This window comes from Carassius carassius, chromosome 17 (genome assembly GCF_963082965.1).
Source record: "Carassius carassius chromosome 17, fCarCar2.1, whole genome shotgun sequence".
In the NCBI taxonomy this organism is placed as follows: domain Eukaryota; kingdom Metazoa; phylum Chordata; class Actinopteri; order Cypriniformes; family Cyprinidae; genus Carassius; species Carassius carassius.
This window is the reverse complement of record NC_081771.1, coordinates 8,021,062-8,037,082: the sequence shown is the minus strand read 5'-3', so window position 1 is coordinate 8,037,082 and position 16,021 is coordinate 8,021,062.

The window sequence follows — 16,021 nt, the reverse complement described above, 5'->3', positions numbered from 1 at the left end:
ACTGTATTTAGATACCACAATTACCCAGAGAGTCAGTGAGTTTAAACCACTGGATGAATGCGTAGGCACCTTTTCTGAGTCACCTTCACATATAACTTCCTCCCCCATGGTATTCTTTATCCCCATTGAGAGATTCAGACAGATGGAGTGCTGTCAGTGTCTGTGTCTGCGTGTGTGGGAGCAGATAACACGGGGAAACTTTTTAAAGTCATTGTTGCCCTGAAGGCCTTAGATGGCAGGTATAAAATCACTACAGGGACACTGGCTAGATTTGCATTGTGATACGATGGTGAAGAGCAAACACGTGCACCAACTAAACCTCTATCTTATAGGTAAAAAAAAATCATACCATGAAAAATCTAGGAATAATTGGCAAAACAACACCTGTTATGTGGAAACATCTAAGTCAAAAATATTATCTCATAAGACTGAATGAGTGTGACTATTAGTTTACACAAGCAAACATTTCAAGAACCAGTTCAGGTAGAAACAGCTGCAGAATAAGATCTCAAATAAAAGTAAACTAGACACCCTGCTGACATTTAACAGCCTTGCTTCAGTTGCAGAAAAATTTGGATCACACACATTAACTGAAGATATTGATTTATTCCATTAAGACGAACAGTAAACCGAATCAGATATGTCTGCTTTAGAGGATTCCCTCAGCATGCTAATCATGCTTTACAGGTTCAGTCTGTTCATGCATGAATATACATCTTAAAACATCAGTATGCATTTTTATAAAGTGATAAAATCAGACTCAGCAACAGCACAATATTCAAAAAAGGAATCTGAAATGCTGAATTCCATTATAAAAAGTGTTATCTATAGAATTGTATATATAGTTTTATGATTATTATTTGAATATGGAAAAGCATAATTATAATGCAACACAGAAACAAACAATAATGTAATAAATATTTTCTACTCTTTGGATAAAATTAAAAAAAAACTCTGAATCAGTACTGCTGGCATTACAATGGCCACCATCTCATTCAGACTGACACAGAGGTTAACAAAAGTTAAACTGGAGCCTAGGGTTAGCCCAGCTGTCTGATACAGCGAGATTTAAATCATGTATTTGTTGTTAGAGGGTTCACAGAAGCACTGAGTCAGGTGGGACCTGTGGATATAGGGTGCTGGCAGAGGTCAGTCTGTCAATAAGGCCACATTAGAGTCTTGGTGTTTTGTAGAGGTGAGACAAGAGGACATGGTCCTGTTCAGCAAACTAGAGCACACATGCATTCAGTGTTACAGAAAACAGGAAAATCAATCAGCCTCTTCTGTTTAGATTTTGGTGTTTTACCCTTGTCCCAGATCCAGGCTTTTAATCCTAAAATATGAAAATATTATATTATACAAATTTTATATTTTTATATCAACAATGTTCGAAATAAAGAGTAAAATAAACCATTGTGTAAAACTTATTTAGTATCTTTAAACATAGTCCTACTATTTTTTTTCACAAATTTTGATTGTCACAACCAACAGTTTTGGCAACAGTTTTTATTTATTGAATTTTCTTATTATAAAGTTGGTGATGCTGAAATGAAATATGAAATGAGAGTCAATAGGTAATAATAATAATTATAGGTAAAAATTGTTAGCCTGAATGCACTGTTAGTCGCTTTGGATAAAAGCGTCTGCTAAATGCATATTTATTTTTTTATTTATTTTTATTTAATAGCATAATGTCATCAAACAAATTACTTTTTGAAATTTAGAAAATGAATGAAAATCTTTAATTAAACAATAATAATAAATTACAATGAAAAATGTATTAATAAATTAATACAAAATAAATTAAATTAAGTGAGTTTTGGATTTTTAAATACTCACAAGGCCACACCCAAATGCCTCTTAACATGCAGCTTTACAGAACGAGCTTGTTCCCCAGAAAACATCTGAGAAGCTGCTGCAGTGCAGGTTTGTTAAAGTTAAGTCTCCACGTACCTCTAAATGGGAGTGAGTAAATGAAATAATGGGTTTAGTGTGAATCTGTGTAAATATGTGAGCTCATTTTGTGCACCCCTGATCAAATGATCAGCTTTTGAATTCTGACACTGTCACAGTGTCTGGGTTGTCTCCCTGGGTTTCCACTAGATGTCCCCCTTTCTCACGGTGTCTGTCACCTTATCACTTCCTGTTCCCTTATTTGGTCACCTTCCTCCTTGTTAGTAATTGATTGTTCCCCACCTGTCTCCTGTTCCCTCATTATCCTTCTGTGTATTTATACCCGGTCTGTCTGAGTCTGTGTTACGGAGTCCTTGTTTAATGTTGAAAGTTTATTAATGTCCCTTGCCTTGCCTTGCCTTGCCTTGCCTTGCCTTGCCTTGCCTTGCCTTGCCTTGCCTTGCCTTGCCTTGCCTTGCCTTGCCTTGCCTTTGTGTCTTGTTTATGTTTGGATTTGGATATTCTGGTTTTGACCCTGCCTGGACTGTTTACCCCTTTTGGATTACCTTTTAATAAATGACTTACCTGCGATTGGTTCCTTCTCCTGTGTTTTCTGTAACACCGATCGTGACAGAAGGACTCCGTCAAAGTAGGAACCAGCGGTATGTCATTTTTCCGTTCCCCAGCCAAGATGGCGGAGCGGCGAACCAAGTACCTTCGGTTGATCGCCCTCCGCCAAGAGGGCAATGAAGTGGGTGCCCTGGCTCAGGTGTTCTGGTCCCTGGCCGAGGGCATGGGCTACAACGATACGGCCCTCAAGGACTATTTCAATGGCGGGCTGGATGGTCCAGTGTCTCAGGAGAAGATGGCGCAGTTAGAGACACTGGAATTCTGGGAATTCGTGCGCTACCTGCAGCATCGGCTTCGGTGGGATGCCCCAGCCACTTCTGTCTCTTCCGGCGGGGTGGTCGTCAGCCCAGCACCACTGCCCAGGATGGCAACCAGCCAAGCGCCACAACTTAAGATGGCCGCCAGTCCAGCACCACTGCCCAGGATGGCTACCAGCCAAGCGCCACAACCCAAGATGGCTGCCAGTCCAGCACCACTGCCCAGGATGGCTACCAGCCAAGCGCCACAGCACAAGATGGCCGCTAACCCAGCGCCAATGCCCAAATTGGCCACCGTTCCAGCGCCACAGCCCAAGATGGCCGCCAGCCCAGCACCAATACCCAAATTGGCCACCGGTTCAGCGCCACAGCCCAAGATGGCCGTCAGCCTAGCGCCACAGCACAAGATGGCCGTCAGTCCAGCGCCACAGCACAAGATTGCCGCTAACCCAGCGCCAATGCCCAGATTGGCCACCGGTCCAGCGCCACAGTACAAGATGGCTGCCAGCCCAGCGCCACAGCCCAATATGGCCGTCGGCCTAGCGCCACAGCACAAGATGGCCGTCAGTCCAGCGCCACAGCACAAGATGGCCGTCAGTCCAGCGCCACAGCACAAGATGGCCGTCAGTCCAGCGCCACAGCACAAGATGGCCGTCAGTCCAGCGCCACAGCACAAGATGGCCGCTAGCCCAGCGCCAATGCCCAAATTGGCCACCGGTCCAGCGCCAATGCCCAAATTGGCCACCGGTCCAGCGCCACAGTACAAGATGGCCGCCAGCCCAGCACCACAGTACAAGAGGGCCGTCTGTCCAGAGTCATGGCCCAAGATGGCTGCTTGCCCAGCGCAGCTGCACAGGATGAGAGTCTCAGTTTACCCTCCGGAGTCGAGTCAGGTTCCAGTTGAACCTCCGGAGTCGAGTCAGGTTCCAGTTGAACCTCCGGAGTCGAGTCAGGTTCCAGTTGAACCTCCGGAGTCGAGTCAGGTGCCAGTGAACTCTCCGGAGTCGAGTCAGGTGCCAGTGAACTCTCCCGAGTCGAGTCAGGTGCCAGTGAACTCTCCCGAGTCGAGTCAGGTGCCAGTGAACTCTCCCGAGTCGAGTCAGGTGCCAGTGAACTCTCCCGAGTCGAATCAGGTGCCAGTGAACTCTCCCGAGTCGAGTCAGGTGCCAGTGAACTCTCCCAAATCAGGGCTAGTCACCGCTGATCCTCCTGAGTCAGGGCTAGTCACCGCTGATCCTCCTGAGTCAGGGCTAGTCACCGCTGATCCTCCTGAGTCAGGGCTAGTCACCGCTGATCCTCCTGAGTCAGGGCTAGTCACCGCTGATCCTCCTGAGTCAGGGCTAGTCACCGCTGATCCTCCTGAGTCAGGGCTAGTCACCGCTGATCCTCCTGAGTCAGGGCTAGTCACCGCTGATCCTCCTGAGTCAGGGCTAGTCACCGCTGATCCTCCTGAGTCAGGGCTAGTCACCGCTGATCCTCCTGAGTCAGGGCTAGTCACCGCTGATCCTCCTGAGTCAGGGCTAGTCACCGCTGATCCTCCTGAGTCAGGGCTAGTCACCGCTGATCCTCCTGAGTCAGGGCTAGTCACCGCTGATCCTCCTGAGTCAGGGCTAGTCACCGCTGATCCTCCTGAGTCAGGGCTAGTCACCGCTGATCCTCCTGAGACTAGGCTTTCAGACTAGGCTTTCAGAGTCAGGTCAAGTCACCGGCGATCTTCAAGGACTGAGTCAAGTCACCGGCGATCTTCAAGGACTGAGTCAAGTCACCTCTGATCTTCAAGGACTGAGTCAAGTCACCTCTGATCTTCAAGGACTGAGTCAAGTCACCTCTGATCTTCAAGGACTGAGTCAAGTCACCTCTGATCTTCAAGGACTGAGTCAAGTCACCTCTGATCTTCAAGGACTGAGTCAAGTCACCTCTGATCTTCAAGGACTGAGTCAAGTCACCTCTGATCTTCAAGGACTGAGTCAAGTCACCTCTGATCTTCAAGGACTGAGTCAAGTCACCTCTGATCTTCAAGGACTGAGTCAAGTCACCTCTGATCTTCAAGGACTGAGTCAAGTCACCTCTGATCTTCATGAACAAAGGCAAGTCACCATTGATCTTCATGAGCAAATGCAAGTCACCAATGATCTTCATGAGCAGTGTCAGGCCAGCACCAATCTTCTGGAGTCCAGTAAGGACACCAGGGGATTACCAGAGTTCCGTTGTCCCGTTGATCCAGCCGCACGGAGGTCTGCTCCGCCTTGGGGGCCTTCCGCCCTGACCACACGGTTGTGGGGGTCTTCCGCTCCGCCCTGGAGGACTCTGGCTTCGTCCACAAGTACGTGGTGGTCTTCTGCTCCGCCCTGGGGGGCTTCCGTCCTGACCACACGGTTGTGGTGGTCTTCTGCTCCGCCCTGGGGGGCTTCCGTCCTGACCACACGGTTGTGGTGGTCTTCTGCTCCGCCCTGGGGGGCTTCCGTCCTGACCACACGGTTGTGGTGGTCTTCTACTCCGCCCTGGGAGGCTTCCGCCCTGACCACACGGTTGTGGTGGTCCTCTGCTCCGCCCTGGGGGACTCCAGTCTCCACCACACGGACGTGGTGGTCTTCTGCCCCGCCCTGGAGGGGCTTCATGTTGTTTTTTGTTTTTGTGTTCACTCCTGTCCCTGTTCCTCTCTGTGAGCCTGGCCCTCCGTCCCTCCCCCTGAACCTCCTCCGGTCCTCCTCCCTCCTGGTCTCTCTGTTTTGTGTCTACACTTCTGGTATCTGTTCCCCATGATTTTTTTTCTGGCCCTCCGTCCCCTCCCTGAGCCTCCACCTGTCCGCCTCCCTCCTGGTCTCTGTTTTGTGTCTGTCTGGGAGCCGCTCCGTAGAGGGGGGGTACTGTCACAGTGTCTGGGTTGTCTCCCTGGGTTTCCACTAGATGTCCCCCTTTCTCACGGTGTCTGTCACCTTATCACTTCCTGTTCCCTTATTTGGTCACCTTCCTCCTTGTTAGTAATTGATTGTTCCCCACCTGTCTCCTGTTCCCTCATTATCCTTCTGTGTATTTATACCCGGTCTGTCTGAGTCTGTGTTACGGAGTCCTTGTTTAATGTTGAAAGTTTATTAATGTCCGTCATCTTGCCTTGCCTTGCCTTGTCTTTGTGTCTTGTTTATGTTTGGATTTGGATATTCTGGTTTTGACCCTGCCTGGACTGTTTACCCCTTTTGGATAACCCTTTAATAAATGACTTACCTGCGATTGGTTCCTTCTCCTGTGTTTTCTGTAACACCGATCGTGACAGACACGGTCACCTAAACACAAACCTACACAACCACACACATACTGTATACGCACAAGATACATGATCCAAAGCAGTGAGGCCCCCATGGTCCTGTGATTCACTATTTTACACTGTCAACATCATAGCTTTAATGTCATAACTCAAGCAAAAACATTTTTACACACAAGTACTTAAGTAGCTTATTATATATGCAGTCTTCTGTAGACAAGAACTATTTTCTCCATGGCATTCTCATCTCTCCAGCCCACTCCAAGAAAGAACTCCTCCATAATGCATTGTTTCTCCTCAGAAAACCTCTCCGTTTCTACATTCAGAGAATCATCATGCTCTCTAGTCTCCAAGCCCAGACTCCATGCATGGCCTTACCTGAATTAAGAGCTCAGATGAACCTGGGCAGAAATCTAACCATTAGAGAGCAGGAAATTAAGACTCATTTGAATAAAGCGTAGGTTTAAAAAATCAATGGCCTTATTTCATTTGCTTTTAGTTCTATCAATAACTTTAACCTAGGGATGATGCTCATGGGGAAATGTGTTTGCTCAAGAACCAGCGAAGGTACAGATTCAACCCCAAAGCATGAGAGCGACAGCTGTATTGCTGTTTCTCATGGGTGGGAGGTGAAAAAAAAATCACGGAGGTCTCTCCTCTACAAGGTTATGATGATTGATTGTAGTAGTTTCTTTTCACTCAAGCAAAAAAGAAATATTATTGAATTACTGTTTAATAAAACCTAAACATTCTTTATTTATGCACAAATTATATAAAACATTTTTTTAAACAGGTGAGTCTGTCAAAATCAGAGAGAAAAGTTACATTTATTGTAATTAAGACAAGAGTGTCAGAAAGTACCTTGGTGTTTTTTGAAGAAGCTTTGTAAATGGTATATGGTAGGAGAGGAATATAGTAATCATTCACTACCATGGTGTATATCAGTGTGGCAAACCATGGTATTGTGTCTGACGAATCTCTCAGAGATGGATGACAGTGCCTTCATATGTGCCCCTCCTCCCAAAAAAGCAAACAAACAAAGAGAGAGACTTGATGGCAAAATCTCTTGTCTTGGGGTCACAATGGTGACCATGTTTTGGGTCAGGGTTATGACCTCTTGCACAGAGAATGGATAAAAAGAAGAGAAAGGGTGGGGGATTCTTTCAGGGCAAGAAATTCTCTCACATAGAGCAGAGAGAGCTCATGCCTGCACAGCAACGGTTGCCAGGCAGATTGGATGCCTCGATAGTTCCTCTCTTGATGGCAGAATCTAATCCCCTATAGCAAAGCATGTTCACTTGTCAACCCAGTCTTGCTCTTCCTCAATCTTCACTTTATATGAACTGCACAGCCAGACTGCAATTTCCACCATTACAACCAGAATTATACTTGCTACTTTCTTCAAGATTGAGGTTCATAATCATGAAAGTACCAAACGAATTAGTAGCCTACAACTGCTGCAATGCAGAGCCACAAATCACATGCACACACTTATTGCTATTGTTCATCCACTCAGGAAAATGCAATAACAAACCACTTGAAGCCTGATGAACACAAGCAGAAATGTTTTGCATTTGTAGATTTAGTAGAATAAAAAAAAAATTGGATGAAGTGGCAAAGAACAGTGTTAATAGTAATGTTTTTCAAAAGCCAAACGTATAATATATTGGATAACCTGATGTACTTTTAGCCAAGAATTTTTTTTTTGTAGCAATCACATTTTGTTTTAATGTGCTTTAATTGAAATCAAAAAGCTTACATTTAGGAGAGACACTCCCATATACTCACCCATTTAAAATTTAAAGCCGAACTATGCAATATTAAATTCTCCAAGATGCATTAACTAAAATCTCCTCCTCTCTCAAAGTGTTGTGTCTTCACAACATCACGTCAAAGAGGCGATTCACTTGGTCCACATGTAGTTTAAATATTAAGCAGCTCTGCCTGGCAACCAAATATATGCAAATGTAAATGTGACAAATGAATGAGTCATTTAAATAGAAATAATATTTGAATGCAACCATTTAAAATAGATGTACAGTAAGAAAATGTAAAATACATTTTATACTTCTTACTTCTTGCTTTTATACTTCTGTTTATTCAATTTAATGAAACTGCTGTCTCCGAGTACACTGAAGGAAAGTCCTCACTATTCAGGTCAAAGTGAATATTTCATTGAATGTTCTCGGAACTCTGAGGTTGTGAGCAGGTCAGCAGCTCACAAGATTTAAATCTAGATTTTCCCCTTTGACAACGGTGTTATTTTCTTTCTTTTAGTTTTCAAATAAAAAACATTATACATTATGCAAATGGATAAAATTAGACATAATTTTTCAGAGAAACAATGAAAACTATGAGATAGGCAATGCAGATACACATGAATATGTACATTATATATATATATATATATATATATATATAGAAACCTTATCAGATACGTAGACCTGCAATATTTGCATTTGTTACCTGTTTTTCTCGCTCTAAATCTGAGACAGTTTATCCCTCAGGATTTCAGCACCATTGAATCACTTTGCAAAGAGCTCTGAACTACTGTGAGTCTGAGAGAGAGCAAGGAAAAAAGTCTGAAGTAAAGAAGTCAACCATTCCTATATACTTTATCTCTTATCATAGGTTATAACACAGATTGTGTGCCACTTTCGATCAATGATCCCCCATCACCCAGGAAAAATAAAACAAAACTGATGTGCAAACATGCGGTTAATCTGTATAATCCAATGCACTGAGAGATTATATTTAGAGGCTTTTTTCAGCTTTAATGGGGGGCTTTGTTCATCTCAGCATTAAAAATAAGTCTCTGCCATTCAACACAATATATCTAAGATAAATAATATAAGGAAGTGTAAAATAAAAACTACTATTGACACTTTTCAAAACAAAGAATATATATTTTTTAAGAAAATTAGAAAATGAATAAGAAATAACGAAACCATTGAATAAAAATCAAATAAAGCAAAATACTAAAACTAACACATTAATAGGGTTATAAGGATTATGAGAACATGTACAAAATGTGATTGATAGTAATGAGGAAAGGTTTAGGCAGTGAAAGGCATAATATCGACTTTTTCCTCCTGTACACTTTTCTCAATATAGAATTAAATTATCAAAGAGATTGAGATGCAGAAAATCCTTTACCTCGAATCCCTCACATTACTGCTTCCTCTCACTGTGCCTACTGTAGTGTTTGTTCATACAGAGGGCTAAAATTGGGAACATAATGTCTTTCAGCAGATATGGGACGTCTCGTCGCAAAGACATTGCGGTTTAGAAATTCTAATTATTTATTTATTTTCTCCAGCAGAGCACTGTTAACTAGGTCACCAATGAATAGCGAAAGGTTGATAAAACTATGCTAAATTACTACTCATAATTTTCAGATAGTTCACAAAGAGAAGCTACTCCTCTCAACAGAGACAAAGCAGCTAACCATGAGATCAAATAGGGATTTTGGGAATTACTATGTCGTGTAACAGATGGCATTCTCTAGAATCTGCTTTCATTACACAAAAGGTCTAATGTGTTTTTTTAAGCAACATTTCCTTATGATTTTAATATATAAACAAGGTAGTGAACAAGACTATGTACAATATTAAACAAAACTGGTGAATTTGGCTCCCATGTAGTTTTAAATGCCATCAAGATGTCTTGTTTGTAAAGTTTACAGACATATGGGCATCGCTTTGTTATTGTTTGCACACGCTTCCTAGTTTAAGATGATTCTAACTCAACTACATGCATATGGTGGATTACACCTGCTAGTTTAAGGCAGAAAGAATCATGGAACAATAGTCCTCTTTAAACTTTCTAGACTGCTATTCAGTATGTGTGAATTCAGTACGCATTCACTCCACACAGCTGATTGGCATTTCAGACAGAAGGAGCTTAAAGTTGGACCACATGGGGCTTACAAACACCACACCAAACTACCAGCCAATGTTAAACCCCCCACTGCAAAGAGCTTAAGATACTTATAATGGTCGCCTGTACAACAGTGCCTTGATTGGCTTCTTCTCAACTTTTAAGTTTATAATCCATTTTGCCTACTGTGAAATCTTGATTAAGTGCCATCTGCAATCTCTGTCTCAATATGACTCGAATGCTTCTTATTTGGCTCTTAGACATTCAGTAAATCTTCCCTGATTTATATATTACATGACCATCAAACACATTGCCATTGTGGTTTTTAAAATATCATGCAAGCACAATCTTCATTCTGAGCTGTTTTACGACCCGGCTTTATACAAATGTGACATTTGCTGTCTGCTGTGAGACTCCTCTGGGATGCTTATCGGTGTAATACATGAAAGAGGACAAAAGCGTAGACATATCAGATGAGTAAATTAAATTTGCAGACAGGCGCAGGATCCCCCTGAGAGCTGTAAAACGATATAAGCATAAATCTCAGTCACTTTGTTAGGTCTATTTGTGGGTTGATAACAGACTCCAATTTGAGACTCTCAACTTGAGAATTCTAATTGTGCCACATAAATGTGACCCTGGACCACAAAACCAGTCTTAAGTGTCAATTATTCGAAATTAATAAATAAGCTTTCCATTGATGTATGGTATATTAGGATCGGACAATATTTGGACGATATACAACTACTTGAAAATCTGGAATCTGAAGGGTGCAAAAAAATAAATAAATACTGAGAAAATCATCTTTAAAGTTGTCCAAATGAAGTTCTTAGCAATGCATATTACTAATAAAAAAAATATATAAGTTTTAATATATATACGTAGGAAATTCACTAAATATCTTAATGGAACATAATATTTACTTAATATCCTTATGATTTTTGACATAAAAGAAAAATTGATCATTTTGACCCATAAAATGTTTATATTTTGGCTATTGCTAAAAATATACCCCAGCGACTTAAGACTGGTTTTGTGATCCAGGGTCACAAATATCAATCTGTTTATTTGTGCTGGTTCAAACTAAAAATAACAAATCTTCTCTTACAATGTTTTCAGTATTGTGACTGGACCTCACTATAAATACCAGTATGTTGTAAATATGCATAGTAGATAGACCAAATGTAAGCCTCTTAAAGTTTACATCACAGTACTGGTTCCTGGTTTTGTCTGAAGAGCAATGTTAAGGAAAAATAGAATACTCGTTGAAAATGTTTTTGGGGAATACAAAATGTACTTAACATGATTCTAAAGTTAGAAATAACAAAATAGAATTTAAAAATATTTTTTTGAAACTGGTTTGAGTCATTTGCTACACTGTGATTTGTTTGGTCTTTTATTTTTTTAAACACATTTGATTAATTTCAGTCATGATCCCTTTTACATTGAGCTTTACAAATTGACTTAAATGATTATGATATGTATTTCACAGCACCTCTGAAACAGCAGACTCAGCTGTTTACCATGGATGTTTAAATGCACAGATTTATCCAGCAAAGGCTGGAAAAGTTGATTCTTTGCTTTTGCTTACTACATGAGAGTCATTCTATGGGACCGATGCCACCCGCCTTTTATTCACACGCCTGTGTTTGTTTACACGCTGCAGCGGGAGCAGATGGAGCAACGTCATCCATATTCATCGACCTAAGCGCTATCACCTTGACCCTGAAGCTGGGCTCTTGCCCTACTCACTGTGAGGGTTCAATAGAGCCACTCACGGCTGCTGCACAACCCCAGAGTAAGCCCATTACAGCAGAGGCTGGGAAAGACTGAGAAGAAGCCTCTTCCTGCTTCCCCCACGCCTCAAATCTGCATTCCGAAACTCACAGTCTCAAGGAACGCCATTGAGAATGGAACATCTGCCCAGTAATGGGGGTTTCCTAAGTTGATGGATGAAGGAAGGCAAAAGCAGACAATAGTTTGACACAAGGGAGAGCTCAATAGAGAGCTTGCTGGTTCATCTCAAGGTCTTGATCAGCATAATCAATGGGAAGACCTGGGATGAAGGGTTTGTGAGAGCAGAGATGCAACAGCGGTCCCACAGCTTGCGATTTGGACTGAGGAACATTTATTTGAATGTCACTGGTCCACACGGGAGCTATGCCAAAATATGCACCGATATCCATAAAGCACCAGACCCCTTTATATGCAGATGAATACTGGAGTTTGATAGTGAAAAAATTGCCTTGTTGCACTGGATTACAACAGCTCAATTCAAATAAACCCCTTTGTTTTACACTTTTGTAAGGATGACAGAGGAATTTACTCCCAGAATCGGCAGTAAAATATCCTTTACAATGAGACAATTAACCTCTCTGATTACAGAAGTAAGGGGAAGATGACCCCTGATGTTCCTGACAAAATGAATGAATGCAAAGCTATAAACTAAGACCATGCTAATTTGCATCAAGTGTACATAATGAAAGCCATAAATCACTGAGCACATAAAACACACACACCCACAAGTACTGAGATGACATTTTGGTTGCATGAACCACAAATTATTCACAGGCACTGGATATAAGAGCAAGAAAAGTACAGTTTCCTCCTGTAATGTCCTGTCCAGTTGCTTCTAACCAGGACAGACTGGTCTAATTAAGTCCAGGACTAAACCCTGGAGATCACACACTACGTAGCATCAAGGGAGAGGGCTAAAACATTTATTAGTAAACTAGGAGGTTTCAAACTATGTACCCCAGGTTTGTATATCCTATGTGTGCTACAGGAAACACATTAGTCACCATGACTATAAGGTCCCCTTGAGGGAGGCGTCATCTTAATGAACTGTCATGTGAAAGGATGTCTTTCCCTCTTGTGCCATAAATACATCTTTCGCAGTTTCTGCACCACAGAGGGTCCGCCTGTGGATGCTCATTAGGGCACGGGGAGCACGGTGTCATTGTTACATGCAACATAAAATGAAGTGGATGTACCTGCCTGGATGGCGCAGAGGACATAACCTTGAAAACTGGCATGCTAAGTGGAAAAATGAGAGCTTAAACAGAAGCCAAAAAGTTTCAGTATTTAGGTTCCCCATAGAGGAATGGACTGGACTCTTCATAGAAGGAGGAGTTTTGCCTATGAAAACCTATGAAAGAGAAAATGTTACTTCACCAAAAATAAATGCATACATATTAGAGCTATGATTACAAAAAAAAAAAAAAGAAAAGAAAACAAGGTAATATGTTTACATTTCTGTGAACATGTAAAGACTTCAGATAGACAGATTATGCAACAGTGCTCTTTTCATATCTCACTTACACATTTCCACAACAACACCGCGTTCTCTCCTATTTTTATCCCATCAAATGTCTCAGCTAATCAAACTAAATCCAGTTAATATTAAATAACAGCCTCTTCTTTAGTTTAAAAAGAAGCTATATTTAGTGAGTCTATTTTCACCCACACAATCGTTTTACTTTAAACTGCAATAACTATAATAATGAGCATTTTAACAAAATTAATGATATCTGTAAAAGCTATGCAGTACAACGTGTGTTTGAAAGAAATCATTTTATTAGTCAGTGAAGTCATACACTAACATTAAAAAGTTTAGAGTAGTTAAGATTTTTTTAATGTTTGAGAAAGAAGTCTGAATTTATTAGAATTTACAGTACAAAAAAATAACACTGCAAATGATCCTTAAAATCATTCTAATATGCTGATTTGTTGCACAAAAACGCTTTTTTTTTGTATCATCAATGTTGAAAACAGTTGACTTGCTTAATTTTTTGTAAAAACTGGGACACTTTTTGCTTCAGAATTCGATGATGAATTGTAATTTCAGAAAAACAGCTTTAAAAAAAAAAGAAATTAAAATTAAAATAATAAATTTCTTTATAGTTACTTTTCATTATTGTATTCTTGCTAATTGAAAATATTAATATCTTTAAAACAATAAATTAATAAATAAAACTAGTAAGTAACCCAAACTTTTGAACGCTATTGTACATGGCAAGATAAAAGGAAACACTGAACTATGATTTCAGTTTAAACACCCATTACTTTAGCTTTTCAATATTACTTTGGCCTCCTACATTTGCTGTAACTTCTCCAAACTTGCTCTTGACAAAGACTGATCAACGTGTAATGTACAAACTTTCTAAATCATAACACTTAAAGAATAAAAATGTTTCTTCACAGCTGACTTCTTTCTGAAGTACTTCAGGGGGCATACAGCATCCTACTGAAGAAACTGTGGTGACATCTTTGATAAAAGCTTATTCAGACAGGGTATTGTTTGCTGAGGCAGGTAGTTTGTCTGCATGTGTCTTTCATTGTCAGCACAGTTAAATAAGAACATGAAATGGAAATGTTACAGACGCTTTATGAATAAATTAACAGTATGAAGAAACTCTCTGTTTCTGTTCTCTATCCAAAACTAAAAGCCTATTCTGAGTTCTACTGCTGTGATTTTCTTTTTGATCAGTGCTGAATTAATTAACTGACCTAGGTACCGTATTTCACGGACTATAAGGCGCTCTTTTTTCATAGTTTGGCTGGTCCTGCGACTTATAGTCAGGTGTGACTTATTTATCAAAATTAATTTGACATGAACCGAGAAAAATGAACCAAGAGAAAACATTACTGTCTACAGCAGCGTGAGGGCGCTCTATGCTGCTCAGTGCTTCTATAACCTCTCCCTGAAAACATAGAGCGCCCTCTTGCGGCTGTAGACGGTAATGTTTTCTCTTGGTTCTTGGTTCTTGGTTCTTGGCAGGGGCGCTGCACAAGATCCCGGGCCCTATGCATAGGCAGTCCTAATGACCCCCCCCCCCCCCAGACTTTTCAAGGCCCCTATCTTCCTTTGGGGCCCTGGTAATCAGTACTGGTTTTACCCCCAGTCCGACGGCCCTGGTTCTTGGTTCTAAATAAATGCGACTTATAGTCCAGTGCGACTTAAATGTTTTTTTCCTTGTCATGATGTATTTTTAGACTGATGCGACTTATAGTCTCAATCTTAGGTAAACAATCTTAACCTTTTTCCACATAGTAAATATTCTGCTATACCAGATCATGTTTCATCAGCTTCAACAGAAATCCAGTTCATCATTACTGGAAAATCAGTGGGCCTAAACATATTAAAAGAAGGAATATTTCCGAGATGTGAAAAAGCTTTTTAGTATTTTACTCCAAAAATGGCATAGCTGAATTATTATCTCTGGTGCAACTGAGTAAAAATTCTGAAAGGACTGATTCAGTTAAATGTGTTAACATTTATTTGGTGAAGTGAAAGCTAAAATCATCTGAAAAATTGCCAGGACTGATGGGATTCCTATTCTGTACCCAGGGAGTGTATCGTGTTAATACATGAATGTTAAATTTGCACCACAGGAGGAAAGTTTTATTCATGAAAGCAAGATCTTTTGCATAGACCTATTCTATATATTACAGTCCTCCTGAGCATCCTCAACTGATTTAAGGTCACCTCTATTCCAAAAAAATAATGTCTCTGTTTGGGTGTTCAAATCAGATTGTATAATGTTATAATAGTTATATATATAAAATCCAATTTAAACTATAACAAGTTGGATCAGGTCTGTTTGCTCCACAATTACATGAAATGGCAATTATAAGTTGGATGGGAAATGAGTTGTTTTGGCTTGTCATGTCAAATAAGACTCTCATTCAGGAGACAACATATTATTCAGAATGAATTATCTGGTTCTGAAGTCAGTTCTACCATGACCATTTATTGTGAGTTGTAACAGATGACTGACAGAGCGTTATGATGTGTTGTGACACAGGGTTAAAACTGCAATTTGTCTGTCGGTCCTGTCACCAAGAATTTGAAAGAAGATGAGAAGAAATATGATCAGAAGCAGCATGCAAATATCCATTTGAAAAAGTACCCATGGAGGGGCCACACCGTATAATACTGCATATAAAATAAAGCAGCTCCTCATATTACATAAATTCTGTTTTATAACTTGAAAGACATTTTGAGACAGCATTCTGAGTCTTTACCTCACCCTAAAGGTCTTTTTTTTCATGTCAAAATATACTTTCTCTTATCCAAAGACATATCCAGCAAAATACAAAT